General features: G+C 43.8%; 1 protein-coding gene across 1 annotated transcript in view; it reads right to left on the bottom strand.

Moving 5' to 3' along the window:
• Positions 1-532: 532 nt before the first annotated feature.
• Positions 533-11,690, bottom strand: part of LOC126248647 (guanine nucleotide-binding protein G(i) subunit alpha) — a 55,574-nt gene continuing 44,416 nt past the window's right edge. Inside the window, exon 7 of the mRNA XM_049949836.1 lies at positions 533-2,500. The gene's annotated coding sequence lies outside the window, so the exon portion shown is untranslated. The remainder of the gene's footprint in view (positions 2,501-11,690) is intronic.

Genomic DNA, 11,690 nt, shown 5'->3' with positions numbered 1-11,690 from the left:
GCTCAGTCAGTAGAGCACTTAGCTCAACCATGTCTCCACAATAGCCTTTCTTCCAGAACTGCTAGTCCCACAACATACGAAGACTTCTATGAAGTTTGGAAGGCAGGAAATCAGGTACTGGCAGAAGTAGGGCAGTGGGGGTGGGTCATGATTTGTGCTTGCATAGCTCAGTCGGTACAGCACTTGCCCAGGAAAGGCAAAGATCTTAGGTTTGAGTTCTTGTCCGTACAGTTTTAGTCTGCCGGAAAGTTCATCTGTCCAAACTCTAGTGCAGAGTGAAAATTCACTCTGGGTACATTACTTTTAATAAAACATCATCAGTAATGGACACCTATTGCACGACTTTTCTTTCCATGCTATTAAAATAAAACTAGCTCATAAAACAGCAATAAAAAAATTTATCTTGCCATATCTTGGTGCTGCACCACTGAGGGAAATAAAAGATTTCAAGATTTTGAAATTCAAACAGCAGTTGTAAACACAAAAATTCTAATACTAATGGGGAAGACAGGATGCAGGTAACCAGTAAAAGTCTACATAAATAATACTTTATTACAGAAATTCTGCAGTTTTATATCGGTACAACTTTTGCTCCTTACAATTCTTTATCAGCCAAATACAAAAGACTACGAGGATTTGTATGCAGTTTACATACGATCAAAATGCACCATACACCTCTGTAATTTATGACGCATAACACGAAATGTGATATGCCATAAAGACAGATTCACGATTGTTCTGTATGTACACATTATACAAAAGAGTACTTTACAATGCTATAAAAAGCTAAGGCCCAATGATTGTGAAACCTTTTACTGGAAGAGTTTTGTATTTGCAAATAAAAAAATCTGACAAAAACCTGGATCGTAATTTCAAAAAAGGCCTAACCTCAGCATTGCGCTTTCCTAATTTAAGAGGATCTGGGGAAATATGAAATTTCTGAACAGCTGCATCACAGCTCAAAAGCAAATTACACACAATGTTGTTATAAACATTTTTCATGGAAGTACTGGCAGTAGCCAATTTTAAATTCAAGGTTAATTTAAAAAATATTTGAGTAAAAAATTTAGCAAATACTACTCATTTTAAAAATATGCCCAATTTGTTTATAGAAAATAACAGGTAACAAAGGCAAGTCATTAAGCCTAGAGTAAGAAAATAAGTTATATGGGAGAAAGATCTTAAGTTAAAAATATTAGTATAAAAATTGTTATAGCCTGAGACGCAGTCATATAAACAAAAAATTCTCATAACAAAAAAAAATGCAATTATCATGGGCAAGTGGACTCAACCAACAGTCATCATCTGTGTTTGTAAGCACCATGCATTCACTTATTTCACAAATGTCTAGTTTCCATAACCTTTACTAATACCATTCCTCTTGAAAAATGAACAACCATAGCTACTCACAACACATCAGATTTTAATATTGTATTTGTTACCAGATCTGGATAATAAGTGCCTATATCCATCAAAGATTCCACTGTTCTTACAGAGCTTTGCCTACAACATACTCTGAGCACATATAACCTCCGTCATTAAAATTTCATACCGTAACAAATATTACAAACCTAAATCTTTTAAAAAAATAACCAATATGAATCTACACATTTACCAAAAAATAAACATGTAACGTGTATTTAAGAAGTGCAGAATAAAACTAAATACACAGTCCAACAGCAATAAGATCTTTGTTTCTTTCTCATATCTGACCTCTTAAGTTTATACAAAATGGTGCCAAAATACAAATAAACACACACACACACACACACACACACACACACACACACACACACACACACAGAGCAAATTGATATGTCTGACAAATTTTGCAAAACAGAGTTTCTGTTAAAGTACATTAACAACATATATGTGAAAGTCATTCCAAAACTGACTACATTTTTTGAGATACATGATACATGAAAATATTTCTGGAAAAAGCTACATTATACATGAGATTCAGAGCAAAACAGCTCTCAGACATCATATGCAGCTATCACAGCTGGTTTCTTCATAAAACACCCAAGTATACATTTTTGACACCTATGTATGATAAAAGCGTATTTCTCACAGTAAAATAAATGCAGAAAATACTTCACAGTTATACAATCATGTCATAAATTCACCTTCAAGGCAAAAAATAAAGTTTATGAAAATACACTCTGTCAATACATCTCATCTTTTGGGTGAACATTTCAGTACAACCCATTTAACTAACTTCAAGTAACTCACTAGAATGTTACATGTAAATAAATGCACTGACAATACTGATTCTTTTTCCAAAAAATGAATCAGCAATGTCATTTCTGTCACTTACAAACTATTATGCAGCTGCTTTGAGGAAACTTAACAGTGTATACACACAAAGTTGTAAGCAGATAGAACTTAACTGTTACATCATCATGTCTTGGATGTTCTGATTGTATATGTAACCTCATATGAAGCATGTGAAGAAAATTGTGCAAAGTATCCAGCAGAGGTTGGGCAACGATGTTCCTACCTGCAATCAAACAGAAATAAGTTATCATTAATTAGTACCTGCTACACACTAGACCAAAACAAAATCTACAAAGTTAAAAAAAACTTGACATTAAAACGGCAGCAGCATGACAGTTAAAAATTACATAAATATTGAACCATTTCTTCGTTAAGAGTGTCAGAATAAGCATAACATTAATCTGTAGCAGACTTACTTTACTGCTGCTCACTGTGACCTTGTACCAAAATCTCACATTAACCACATATTTTTTACCAGTTGTAAAATGTTAGTCTCGTATTTTAACATTTTACTGTTGCATCAGAACTCCAAATATAAGTAACTGAGAAGCTTTCAGACAAATCGTTCAAAATTAATACATGCATACGTGCATACACATCCGCTCATCCAACACTCATGGATGACTACATTGTGCTAGCACTGTAACTGAGAATATAGTGAACTTTCACATGTGGATGTCATTGCAAAATACTTCATGAGTGTGACAGGAAGCTGACAGAGAAGCCCAAAATCAGTATTTTTAGCCCATTGACAATTCTCTTTTGAATGAATATAGCCTACAGGCTGAATTTTTTTTTTTTATGAAATTTTATGCTTCAAAGAGATTTTGGCATAAAAATGGTAATGAACTGTCAACTGATTTTAAAGGTATTTTAAGAAGGTGCAGAACCATAGAAAATTACCCTTTGGCACCTAGGAATAAAAGGCAATACAACTTGCATATTTGTAATTTTTCCTTTAAGAATGGTCCCTTCCTGAATGATTAAAGCACTCAGTAGTAAAGCCATGCTATAAAAATGGAAAAATGGATAATTTCGACAATTTTAGACCTATTTCTATGCCATTGGTGTTTCCTAAAATTATTGAAAAGGCTGTGTATGTAAGGATAATTTATCATTTATTTCACATCATTTTCTTTCAAATTCACAGTTTTAGAAGTGGTTTAACAACTGAAAATGCTATATTCTCTTTTATCTCTCAGGTACTGGATGGATTAAACAAAAGGTTTCAAATGCTATGAATGTTTTTTGATTTAATAAGGCGTTTGATTGCGTTTATCGCAAAATATTGCTCCAGAAGTTGGACCATTATGGAATACAGGGAGTAGCTCACAATTGGTTCACCTTTTACTTCAACAACAAACAGCAAAATGTCATTATCCACAGTGTTGAGAATGGCTATGGTGTGGGGTCTGGGTGGGGCACGGTCAAGTGGGGAGTGCCCCAGAGCTCAGAGCTGAGGCCACTCCTATTCCTTATTTATATAAACGATATGCCCTCTAGTATTACAGGCAATTCTAATATACTTCTGTTTGCTGATGACACTAGCTTTGTAGTAAAGGATGTTATCTGAAATGTTGGCACTGTTTCAAATAGTGTAGTTCATGACCTAAGTTCATAGTTTGTAGAAAATAAAGCTAACGCTAAATCATAGTAAGACTCAGTTTCTACAGTTTATAATACGCAGTTCAACAAAACCTGACATTTTAATTTCACAGAATGGGCATATATTAGTGAAACTGAACAGTTCAAATTTCTAGGTGTTCAGATAGATAGTAAAATATGTGGAAAGCCAACATTTAGGATCTTGTTTAAAGACTAAACGCTGCCATTTTTACTACTCAAACGGTACCTGAAGTAAGTGATAGTTCGACACGAAAAGTAGTCTACTCTGCTTATTTTCATTCACTTATGACGTATGGTATTCCCATTCTCAAAGGATATTTTTGGCTCAGAAACGGGCGATTTGAGCAGTAAGTGGTGTAAGCTAGCGAAACTCTTATCCAGCCCTGTACATTAGTCTGGGTATTCTGAAATTGGTACCTCTCTCTCTCTCTCATATATATATATATATATAACTTATTCCCGAGAATTAGCAGGTTTCATTATGTTAATACTAGGCAGGTATCCAAACTGCATTTGGATTGCACTTCCTTGACTCTTGTGCAGAAAGGTGTGCACAGTATACTACGAAACCATTTTCAATAAGCTACCACAAGAATTCGAAGATCTTAGCAGTAATCCATGTGCTTTTAAATCAAAACCGAAGAGTTTCCTCTTGGGTCGCTCCTATTCTGTCAAGGAGTTCCTTGAAAAATTAGACTGATTCCTGTGTTATATTGTTGATTGTGTTTACATAAACTTATGGCTTGTCTTTCTTGGGTTTATGAACATTTTATTTTATTTTATTTTATTTATTTTTTTTTTTTTTTTTTTTTTTTGTTTTTTTTTTGTTTTGGTTTTAGGGCGCAAAACCGCCCAGCCTGTGACTTAGGAAATAGTAAAAAAAAAAAAAAACGAAACTGAAAATCAGCAGCAATGGGAACAAAGTCATAAAATTGGAGAAACTAAAAGCAGAAGGAAGGCTTAAAAATCCACTACAGAAAGGGGTTGGTTGTCCCCAAAAAAAGCTTCAAATGACTGACGTCATTTCACTAGCACTAATAAACTGGAGAACGCAGTCGGCTGAGCGCGTGTCATCTGCTAAAATCGACGATAGATCAGGCGATAGCTGTAGACGGGCGCGTAACGGATTAAAATAGGGGCATTCAATTAAAAGGTGTCTTACCGTCCACAGCTGAGAGCAGTGGGGACAGAGTGGGGGAGGATCGCCGCTTAAAAGATGTCGATGGCTAAAAAGACAGTGCCCTATCCGGAGTCTAGTTAAAATTACCTCCTCCCGACGACACGTTCGGGAGGAAGAAGTCCAAGCGCAAGGAAGAGCTTTCACTTCCCGCAATTTATTATTGGGAAGTGTTAACCAATGCGCATGCCATAAATGAGCAACTTTGCGACATAAACCGCTCCGTAGATCGGTGAAGGGAAGCGATTGAATAGCTGGCCGAGGAAGAGAGACTGCAGCCTTGGCCGCTATATCGGCCGCCTCATTCCCACAGATACCAGCGTGTCCCGGGAGCCAGAGGAACGCCACCGAGACGCCCCCCAGATGGAGCAAGCGCAGACAGTCCTGAATCCGGTGGACCAGAGGGTGCACAGGGTAAAGAGCTTGGAGACTGAGGAGAGAGCTGAGAGAATCTGAGCAGATAACGTACTGTATCCGCCGATGGCGGCGGATGTAGTGGACAGCCTGGAGAACAGCGTAAAGCTCCGCAGTATACACCGAACACTGGTCGGGAAGCCGAAATCGATTTGGGGTGTCGCCAACAATATAGGCACTCCCTACACCTAACGATGTTTTCGAGCCGTCGGTGTAAATAAATGTGGCGTCCGTCATTTGTGCACATAGAGCAGCAAATGCCCGACGATAAACAAGTGTAGGGGTACCATCCTTGGGAAATCGACAAAGGTCACGGAGCAGGCAGATCCGGGGACGGAGCCAAGGCGGTGCTGTACCCGAAGTGGTCAAAAAGGTTTTATGAAAGCGGAAGGAAAGAGAATGGAGCAGTTGACGGAAGCGGACTCCCGGGGGTAGTAGGGAGGAGGAGCGGCCAGCATACCCTACATCAAATGAGGTGTCGAAAAAAAGGGCATGGGCTGGATTAGCAGGCATGGAAGACAGATGGCTAGCATAACGACTTAGAAGGACCGCTCGCCGATTGGACAACGGAGGTTCAGCAGTCTCAGCATAAAGGCTTTCCACAGGGCTAGTGTAAAAAGCTCCAGACACTAAACGTAATCCACGGTGGTGGATAGAGTCGAGACGCCGAAGAATAGACGGCCGAGCAGAGGAGTAGACTATGCTTCCATAATCCAATTTCGAGCGCACTAAGGCGCGATAGAGGCGGAGAAGGACCACTCGGTCCGCTCCCCAGGAGGTACCATTCAGGACACGGAGGGTGTTAAGCGATCGCAGACAGCGAGCCGAAAGATAGGAAACGTGGGAGGACCAGCACAGTTTTCTGTCAAACGTAAGACCCAAGAATTTAGCGACGTCTGAAAACGGAAGGTTGACAGGTCCGAGATGTAAGGAGGGCGGAAGAAACTCCTTACGTCGCCAAAAATTAACACAAACGGTCTTACTGGGAGAGAAACGGAAGCCTGTTTCGATGCTCCAAGAGTGGAGGCGATCGAGACATCCTTGAAGACGTCGTTCAAGAAGGCTGGTCCGTTGAGAGCTGTAGTAGATCGCAAAATCATCCACAAAGAGGGAGCCCGAGACATCGGGAAGGAGACAATCCATAATTGGATTTATAGCGATGGCAAACAGTACAACACTCAGCACGGAGCCCTGGGGTACCCCGTTTTCTTGGGAGAAAGTGCGGGAGAGAGTAGTGTTCACCCGCACCCTAAATGTGCGCTCTGCCATAAATTCGCGAAGAAAAAGGGGCAGCCGGCCTCGAAAGCCCCAAGAGAACAGTGTGCGGAGGATGCCTGTCCTCCAACAGGTATCGTATGCTCGCTCCAGATCAAAAAATATTGCTACTGTTTGGCGTTTCCGGAGAAAATTGTTCATGATATAAGTGGAGAGGGCAACAAGATGGTCAACTGCAGAACGATGCTTTCGGAATCCGCATTGGGCAGGTGTTAAAAGACTGCGGGATTCCAGCCACCACGCTAAACGGTAATTCACCATACGCTCCAAAACCTTACAGACACTACTCGTGAGAGAAATGGGGCGATAGCTAGAGGGGAGATGTTTGTCCTTTCCAGGTTTCGGAACAGGAACGACGATAGCTTCCCGCCATCGTCTGGGAAAAGTACTGTCGGTCCAAATTCGATTATAAAGGCGAAGGAGGTAACGCAGACTATGGGTTGATAAATGCAGCAACATTTGGACGTGGATACCATCTGGTCCTGGGGCGGAGGAGTGAGAAGAAGAGAGTGCATGTTGGAGTTCCCGCAAGGAGAAGAAAGTATTGTAGCTTTCGCGATTTTGAGAGGAGAAAGCAAGAGGTCGCATTTCCGCTGCACGTTTCTTCGGGAGAAACGCTGGCGGGTAATTTGAAGAGCTCGAAATCTCGGCAAAGTGCTGACCCAACGAGTTAGAAATTGCGACGGGGTCCACTAATGTGTCATGCGCGACAGTGAGCCCAGAGACCGGGGAGAAACTAGGCGCGCCTGAGAACCGTCGAAGCCGACTCCAAACTTCCGAGGCGGGAGTGAAGGTGTTAAATGAGCTAATAAAGAAATTCCAGCTTGCCTTCTTGCTATCGCGGATGACACGACGGCATCGCGCTCGTAGCTGCTTATAGCGGATACAGTTGGCCAAAGTAGGATGGTGGCGGAAAACGTGGCGAGCACGTCGCCGCTCACGTAGTGCATCACGGCACGCCTCGTTCCACCAAGGAACTGGGGGGCGCCGGGGCACTTCGGAGGTGCGTGGTATTGAATGTTCCGCAGCTTTAAGAATAACGTCGGTAATATGTGTGACCTCATCGTCGACGCTGGGAAAGTGACGGTCATCGAATGTCGCTAGAGACGAAAAAAGTGTCCAATCGGCTTGAGCAAACTTCCAGCGTCGCAGGCGCATATATGGCCGTTGAGGCTGCAGTCGAAGGACACATGGAAAGTGGTCACTGGAGTGTGTATCATCAAGGGCGAACCATTCGAAGTGCCGAGCTAGCGGAACAGTACCGACCGCAAGGTCCAAATGAGATAAATTTGCCGTGGAGGCAGACAAAAACGTAGGGACCCCAGTGTTGAGGCAAACTAGATCTGCTTGGTGGAAGACGTCTAGCAATAGTGAGCCACGTGGACAAGGATGTGGAGATCCCCAAAGCGGGTGGTGGGCATTGAAGTCCCCAACCAGCAAATATGGGGGTGGAAGCTGACCAAGAAGATGAAGGAGATCAGCTCGTGCCATTGGTGTGGACGATGGAATGTATACAGTACAAAGAGAGAACGTGTATCCGGAAAGGGAAAGACGGACGGCGACAGCTTGGAAGGAAGTGTTTAAATGGATTGGGTGATAATGGACAGTTTCATGGAGAAGAATCATGAGTCCTCCGTGTGCTGGAGTGCCTTCAACAGAGGGGAGATCATATCGGACGGACTGAAAATGAGGGAGAACAAAGCGGTCATGTGGACGCAGCTTTGTTTCCTGAAGACAGAAGATGACCGGCGAGTAGGATTGTAAGAGGATCGACAATTCATCCCGATTGGCTCGAATACCGCGGATATTCCAGTGGATAATGGACATAGGGTGAACATAAAATGGAGGAATGCAACCAAGGTCGCTGTCAACTCAATGACTGCTCTGAGCTTGCGACCAACAGCATGGAATGGCATTCAGCCGAAGGCAGAAGATCCTGATCCATAGGTTGGTCAGGAGCAGCTCCTGCCACCAGCGACCGGCCGGTTGATCGGCCGCCAGCAGTGCGCCTCGGCGACACAGAAGACGGCCGAGGGCGACTTCCGCCAGGTGGCGCTGTAGATGGGACACGCCTTGGCGGAGAAGGAGAGGAACTGGGTTTCTTTGTAGCCTTCTTGGAAGTATGATGTTTAGAGGAAGGAGGAACCGATGGTTGGGAAGTTGCCGTGCATAAAAACTCTTCACGAGTATGCTCTTTTTTCGAAGTCTTGGTGTCTGACTTTTGGGCTCGAGATTTAGCAGAACTCGACAAAGGGTGAGCCAGAGAGTGGGCAGGCGAAAGTGGTGAGGTTGAACGGGCGATCTTGGCGCTGGCCGATCTGACGACCGTGGCACTGAAGGTGAGGTCGCAAGTCTGCGTGGCCGCCTCCTTTGTTGGCCGAGGAGAAGCACTGTCAAGAAGACAGTGCGGGTTGGAATGGTGTTCGTGTCAACCCTTTCTGAGGCACGGTGGGCTGTCGACTGGCGAATAATTTTCGAGCAGCAAAGGTAGACACCTTTTCCTTCACCCTAATTTCCTGGATGAGTTTTTCGTCCTTAAAAACGGGGCAATCTCGAGAGGAAGCGGCATGGTCACCCATACAGTTGATGCAGCGAGGGGATGGAGGTGGACAAGCACCCTCATGGGCATCCCTGCCACACGTAACACATTTGGCCGGATTGGAACAGGACTGGCTGGTGTGATTGAACCGCTGGCACCGATAGCAACGCGTAGGGTTCGGGACGTAAGGGCGAACGGAAATTATCTCATAGCCGGCTTTGATTTTCGATGGTAGTTGAACTTTGTCAAATGTCAAGAAGACAGTGCGGGTTGGAATGGTGTTCGTGTCAACCCTTTTCATAACCCTATGAACAGCCGTTACGCCCTGGTCAGACAGGTAGTGCTGAATTTCTTCGTCAGACAGTCCATCGAGGGAGCGTGTATAAACGACTCCACGCGAGGAATTTAAGGTACGGTGCGGTTCCACCCGGACAGGGAAGGTGTGTAGTAGTGACGTACGTAGCAATTTTTGTGCCTGGAGGGCACTGACTGTTTCTAACAAAAGGGTGCCATTCCGTAATCTGGAACAAGACTTTACAGGACCTGCAATTGCGTCGACACCTTTCTGAATAATGAAAGGATTGACCGTGGAGAAGTCGTGACCTTCGTCAGACCGAGAAACAACAAGGAACTGTGGCAACGATGGAAGAACTGACTGTGGTTGAGACTCAGTGAACTTACATTTGTGAGCAGACATAGTGGAAGGTGAGGAAACCATTGCGGAAGAATCCCCCATGATTACCGGCGTCTCCCATGGCGCGCTCCTCCCTTGTGGGGGCCCTCTCTGAGGGCGCTCCCGCCTTAGGTGATTGTTCACACCTCAGGTCACACCTCCCGACAAACGGACGGAGGGACCAATCGGCACTTTCGGAAGGTATCAGCTCGGGTAATCACCCCTCCCTGGGCCTGGCCGTTACCAGGGGGTACGTACGTGTCCTACCTGTCTACCCGGGGCGGGGAATTACGCGTTACCCCGTCACCGGCTACGCATGGAAGTGCGTGGGTAGGCTTTCAGACACGCACAGGGAGGAAGAAAGAGAAAGGGAATGGAAAGAAGAGAGGTCTCAAACGCCGCAGCGGAGAAGGTAGAGAGAAGAGGTAAGTAAAAGAGAAGGACAAAGGAAGGATGAAGACTTACAAGCAAGGAATGAAGGCGAAGAATGTAGTATATGTACAAGCGTCCGTCTCCGGACGTAGGCACAAACCATAACCCCAGAGAAAGGGAAAGAAAGAGCCAGAGGTGAAGGGGGGGGGGGGGGGGGTGGCGAAGATGGGGAATGGGGAAGGATGCGGAAAGGGAAGGTATGCAGCCCGGAAAGGAAGGAAGGCCACATGAGCTCGGGGTCCCGTGCTCGCTACGCACGTATCCACAAAAGAGTTGTGGATCCCCTGGGGGGAAACATTTTATTTTATCTGTTATTACTTTTATGTTGTGATTTCATGCACTGAAATGTTCCATTACCTTGGAGATTTGCTCTTCAATTTGGTTCTACAAAACTAAATGTGTAAAATAAAAAGAAATAGAAAATGTTAATTTCACACTCAGTCAGTAACAGTGATACAGGTGTAAAATAGGACATACTGCAAGATATCAGCAGAGACTGGTTTACGCAAGAAATTAAGTAATTCTCAGTCACATCAAACAATAAACCTGTAAGTTGTTTTGGAGAGAGAGAGTCATACATTTCTGGATTAGTTTTCTTTCTGGTCCAGGGTGATATCTGAGTGACAAGCTCCTAGTTCGTAACAGATTCTTGGGGGTGGTGGGAAGATTAGGGGTGTGCGAGAATATGGCACGGGGAATATGCCTGAGGACTGAACTTAGATGGCCTGTGAAGGACTTCATGAGACCTTCAGCATATTGGGCAAGGGGTTCTTGCCACTGCAGATACATCATCCAAGGGAGGTCAGGTTGTACGGTGGGATTTTTTGTGTGGAAGGAGTTGCAGCCGTCGATGCAACTATTGTTCGTGGTTAGTGGGTTTAATGTGGATAGAGGTGTATATGGAGTCATCAGAAAGGTGGAAGTTAACATCCAGGAAGGTGGCACATTGGGTTGAGGAGGATCAGGTGAAACTGATGGGTGCGAAGGTGTTGAGGCTGTGAAATAATGAGGATTAGGATGATTTGGCCCTGAGTCCTGATCATGAAGACAACATCAATGAACCTGAACCAGACTTGAGGTTGGTAACTGCCTTTTGATGAGTATTTTGCAATATTACAGCTCTCTGAAACAGGCACATTACTATCACCATTCCAAACGTATTATCTCCACCCACTGTACCAAGGAAAATGAAGCACTGCATTCAAGTTCTAGATGTTCAGAGCCTACTTTTATGTTGTTCTAATTTTAAATTTCCCATCATTTACACTTAACGAAAC

This window comes from Schistocerca nitens, chromosome 3, assembly GCF_023898315.1.
Source record: "Schistocerca nitens isolate TAMUIC-IGC-003100 chromosome 3, iqSchNite1.1, whole genome shotgun sequence".
Lineage (NCBI taxonomy): Eukaryota > Metazoa > Arthropoda > Insecta > Orthoptera > Acrididae > Schistocerca > Schistocerca nitens.
Note: the sequence above shows the minus strand (reverse complement) of the source record. Positions and strands in the feature narration are given on the sequence as shown.